Raw genomic sequence first — 5,936 nt, 5'->3', positions numbered from 1 at the left:
GACTTTATATGTGACATTCCTCACACCTTGTTTATCAGTTCAGCCCATGGGCTTATTCTCTAGTGCAGACAGGGGCCTACAAACCAAACATCCCTTGACAGAAAACTGATGAAGAAAATTTTATGTATATATGCAGTGTAATCAATACTTTGCATTCCTAACAACAGTGTCCATGGTGTTACTTTTTCTCCACAATCTCACCAACATCTATATATTTTCTTTTTGATGAGAGCCTTCTGACAAGTGTGAGGTCTTGTCTCATTTTTGGCTTATGACTTTCCTAATAATTTATAACTCTGAACATATTTTCATGTGTCATTTAGTCAACTGTATGTTTTCTACAAAAAATTGATTCAGATCTATCTATCCAGTTCCTGCGTATATTTTTTTTAATTGGATTGTTTGGTCATTTTTGTTGTGGTGGTGTATGATTTTGCCATGTAGTTGCATATTAACACTTGATTGGAAAATATCACTTCTCCCATTGTGTTGGTTGACTTTTCATTGTATTTTTCATTTCTTCTGCAGTGTAAATCTGTTTAGAGTGATACAATCATATTTTGTTAGTTTTGCTTCTGCTTCCCTTGCCAGAGGAGACATATGTAGAATCAAATTAAGTCCAATGTCAGAGTGTACTTCTTATATTTTACACAAGGATTCTTTGTTTTCAGGTTTTATGTTTTATATGCCCAGGAGTGGGATTGCTGTGTCATATGATAGGGCTATTTTTATTATTTAAAGGAACTTCCATACTGTTTCCAAAGTGGTTGCACCTATTTTTATCCCACCAACAGCATTGGAGAGTCCCTTTTTCTCCACAACCTCCCGAGTACTTATTATTTGTAGACATTTGGATGACAGCCCTTCTCACTAGTGTGAGTTAAAACATTATTATATTTTTGTCTTGCCTTTTTATAATGATTAGCTATGTGAGCAAGTATTTATGCTCCTGTTTGTCGTCTGTGCGTCTTCTTGAGGGAATTGTCTTTTGCTCATTTTCTGGCTGTGTTGCTGTAGATTTTTGAAATGGAGTTTTATGAATGATGTGTGTATTTTAGAAATTAGCCTCTTATTGATTGCACTGTTTCCAAATGTTTTCTCCAATTTGGAATTTTATCTTTTCATTCTGTTTATTTTGGTGTAGAGAAGCTTTTAACTTTAATTTGGATCTGTTTGATTATTTTGCTTTTTTTGTTTTCAGCTTGGTAGTGTGACATAAGAAAATTTCGCTACAATTTATGTCTTGTTTTGCCTATGTTAGTTTCCAGGACATTTATTGTGTCATGCATTAGATTCAGATACTTAAAGCATTTTTAGTTTATATTTGTACAGTGTGAGGGAGTGTTCTAATTTCATTGATTTACATGTAGCTGTCTAGCTTTCTCAACATCACTTGCTGAAGACTGTCTTTCGGCATTGTATATTTTTGGTTCCTTTGTCATAGTTTAGTTGACCATAGGTGTGATGTTTTATTTCTGCCTCTGTGTTCGTTTCCAGTGATATAGATGTTTGCTTGTTTTCCAGCATTGTGCTGTTTCGATTACTGTTTTTGTAATATAGTCTGAGATCTGGGAGGGATATGGGTTATGCCTCCAACTTTGTTCTTTTTCCTCATTGTTTCTTTTGCAGTTCTGGTTCTTTTGCTGTTCCATACAAATCTTAGGACAGATTTAAGCTCCGTGGAAAATAACTTGTAGGTTGATCTGAATCACTTTATATCTGTAGACATCTTTTGTAGTATGTATATTTTAATATTAATTCCTCTAAACTAAGACCTTGAGATTCCTTTCCATTTCTTTGCATCATCTTCAAATTTATTTATCAGTGTCCTATTCATTTTATTATTTTGGATTTTTCATAGGTTTTTCATTTGATCTGATTTCATATGGAATTATTAAAATTATGGGATATTTCACTGTTAGTGTAAAGAAATGTGACAGTATTTGTATATTAATCATGAATCATCCTACTTTGCTAAAGGTCTTTATTAATTTTAATTGTTCTGGTGTGGAGAATCTTTAGGGTTCTCTATATAGATTATCATGTCATCTAAAATAATAACAGTTTTATTTCATTCAATCTAACTTGAATAACTTTTTTTCTTGTCCGATTACTGTTGGTAGGAATTCCCATAATGTGTTTAAGAGAAATGGTGAGAGTGGGCATCCTTGATTTATTCCTTAATTTGGCTTTGAGTTATTCACTTTTGCATATTATGTTGTCTGTCTGTAATTAATGACTTTATTTATGTTGAGATATATTTCCTGTATCCTAATTTGGTAAGAGGTTTCTGTTTTTGTTGATTCTGTTTTTCTTGTTGTTGTTGTTGCTGCTGTTTTAATGACTAAATGTTGAAGTTTGTGAAATGCTTTTTATCGATTTATTGGGATGACCACTTCATTTTCCCTTTTGCTTTTGTTAATGTGGTGAATCAACTGATTGATTTCATGCAATTTCAACCCCTCTTATGACCCTGCAATGAATTAAAGTTGATCATGTTGTATGTTTCACTTTAAGTATTGCTGGATTTAGTTTTCTAATAATATTTTTTGACTTTTTTTTCTATATCAATCAAAGATATTGGCTTGAAATTCTCTTTGCTTGTATTTTGATTGTTGGCTTTGCTTTCAGGGTAATGAAAGCTTCATAGATTTAATTTGGGAGTTTCACACATCTTCACTATTTTTGAACAGTTTGAAGAGTATAAGTTCTGCTTTTTATTTTTGTACAGTTCTCCACGTGAGCTGTTTATATCTGCCCTAATATTTCAAGATTTTTTTAAATGCAGATTCTATCTTTCTTCTTGTAATCAGTTTGTTCAAATAATTTGTTTCTCCTTATCCCTGTCTATTTCTAGACATTTGTCTATTTCTTCTAAGTTGTCCAGTTTATTGGCATTTAAGAGTTGACCAAATGATCCCTTTTTTGTATATCTGAGGGAACAATTGTTATTTGTACAAATTTATTTCTGAATTTATTTTTTTGGAGCGTCTCCCTTTTCTTCATGTTTCACCTGGCTAGAGGTTTTTTGATATTGCTTATCTTAAAAAGAAACAAAAAACAAAATCTTTGGTTTTATTACGCTTTTGCATAGTTGTTTTTACTCTCTAATTTATATTTACACTTGCAATATTTAGGATTATGTTTTTTCTTTATTTTAATATTTTTTAAATTGATTTTTATTTATTTTACAAAGTTGTCTCAAATTCCAATGTAGAGCATAATTTTTTAGGTACAATTAACATATATACATTTGTTGTCCCATTTTTTCCACTGTGGGCTGCCGTGAGATCTTTTATATATTTCCCTGTGCTGTACAGTAGAATCATGTTTATCTATTCTACAGTTGTGACCTCCCAGTTTATCTCTTACCAACCCCAAACTTTGGTAACCTAAACTTTGTATTCTCTGCCTGCGAGTGCATTTCTGTTTTGTATTTATGCGTTTTTAGTTTGGTTTGGTTTTGTTTTTAGATTCCACTCATGAGCCATCTCATATGGTATTTTTCTATCTCTTTTTGGCTTACTTCACTTAGACTGATTTTCTCCTGGACCATCCATGTTGCTGAAAATCGCATTATGTTGTCAGTTTATAAGAATAACTTCTATTCCATTCTATAAATATACCACAACTTCTTTATCCAGTCAACTGTTGATGGACATTTAGGCTGTTTCCTTGTCTTGGCTATTGTAAATATTGCTGGCTATGAACATTGGGGTGCAGGTGTCTACCTGAGTAGGGTTCCTTCTGGATTTATGCCCAGAAGCGGGAATCTTGGGTTACAAGGTATGACTATTCCTAGGCTTTTGAGGAATCTCCATCCTGTTTTCCACAGTGGATTCACCAACCTGCATTGCCACCAGCAGTGAAGGACAGTTCCCTTAAATCCACAGCCTCTCCAGCATTTGTCAAATTGTGGATATTTGAATGATGGCCATTCTGACTGGTGTGAGGTGATATCTCATTGCAGTTTTGATTTGCATTTCTCTGATAATCAGTGATATTGAGCATTTTCTGATGTGCCTTTTGATCATTTGTATGTCTTCCTTGGAGAATTGCTTGTTTAGGTCTTCTGTCCAATTTTGGATTAGGTAGTTTATTTTTTCTTATTCAGTTGGATGATCTGCTTGTATACTCTGGAGATCAAGCCTTTGACGGTTTCATATGCAAATTTTTTTCCCATTCCGTTGTTTGTCTTTTTGTTTTACTTTCAGTTTCTTTACTGTTCAGAAGCTTGTAAGTTTCATTAAGTCTTATTTGTTTATTCTTGATTTTATTTCTTCTATGAGAAAATTTTCCAGACTTATGTCAGATAACGTTTTGCCTATATTTTCCTCCTGGAGGTTTATTGTATCTTGTCTTATGTTAAAGTGCTTTATCTATTTTGAGTTTATTTTTTTGTATGGTGCTCTAGTTTCATGGGAGTTTTCTAGCTTCATTGAATTACATGCTGCTGTCCAGTTTTCCCAACACAAGTTGCTGAAGAGACTGTCTTTATTCCATTGTATATTCTTGCCTCCTTTGTCGAAGATTAATTGACCAAACGATTGTGGGTTCTTTTCTGGGCTCCCTATTCTGTTGCATTGACCTATATGTATGTTTTTCTACCAATACAGTGCTGTCATGTTGACTATAGCTCTATAGTATTATCTAAATCGTTAGCGTAAAGAAATGCCACTGATATTTGAACCTTAATCTTGTAACCTTCTACCTTGTTTAATTCTTTGATCAGCTGTAGTAAATTTTGTCCGGATCTTGCAGGGTTTTCTATATATAGTAAGATATTCTCTGCATATACTGAGACTTTTACCTCTTCCTTCCAATTTACATCCCTTTTACTTCTCTCTCTTGTTTGATTGCTGTGGCTAGGACTTCCAAGACTATCTTGAGTAGCAGTCGTGATTGTGTGCATCCTTGTCTTGATCCAGATTTTAGTGGGACGGGTTTGACTTTCTCACCATTGAGTACTATTCTTGCTGTAGGTTTGTTATCTATAGCTTTCAAGATGCTGAGATATATTCCCTCTATGCCCACTTTGGTGAGAGATTTTATAATACGTTGGTGTTGAATTTTATCAAATGCTTGTCCTGCACCTTTTGAGATGATCATGTGGTTTTGGTTCTTTCTCTTGTTGATGTGCTGTATTACTTTGATTGATTTGCATATGTTGAACCACCCCTGTGTCACTGGCATCATCCCTACTTGGTCATGGTGTATAATCTTTATTCTGTGTTGTTGGATTCTATTTGCTACTATTTTGGTGAGGATTTTGGCGTCTGGGTTCATCAGTGATATTGGCCTATAATCCTCTTTTTTGGTAGTGTCTTTGCCTGGTTGTGGTATCAGGGTGATTGTGGTTTCATAGAATGACTTTGGGAGTATTCCTTCCTTTTCAATCATCTGGGGATTTTGAGAAGGACTGTTATGAATTCTTCTTTTATGTTTGGTTGAATTCCTCAGTGAATCCATCCAGTCCTGAACTGCTATTTGTAGGGAGGTTTTATATTGCTATTTTGATTTCATTTCTAGTGCTCTGCTTTTTCCATGGGTTAGTTATATATTGATTCAGGCTTGGTGGACAGTATGTTTCCAGAAACTTGTCCAACTCCTCTAGGTTATACTTTTGGTTCAATATAATTTTCATAATATTCTCATAAGATATTCTGTATTTCTAATTTTTTATGGTATTTTCTACATACTCCTTTCTTATCTTGGTAATTTGTGCTCCCTGTCTTTTCTTCTTTTTGAGTTTGGCCAGAGGTTTTTTGGATTTTCTCACTTTTTGGAAAAACCAGCTTTTGAATTGGTTGATATTTTCATATGGTCTTTTTAATCTCTATTTTATTTATTTCCTCCCCAATATTTTAGGTTTCATTCCTTCCGCTGACTTTTGGGTGTTTTTGTTCTTCTTTTCCTAGTTCATTCTGTTGATGGGT

This window comes from Vicugna pacos, chromosome 30 (assembly GCF_048564905.1).
Source record: "Vicugna pacos chromosome 30, VicPac4, whole genome shotgun sequence".
Lineage (NCBI taxonomy): Eukaryota > Metazoa > Chordata > Mammalia > Artiodactyla > Camelidae > Vicugna > Vicugna pacos.
Note: the sequence above shows the minus strand (reverse complement) of the source record.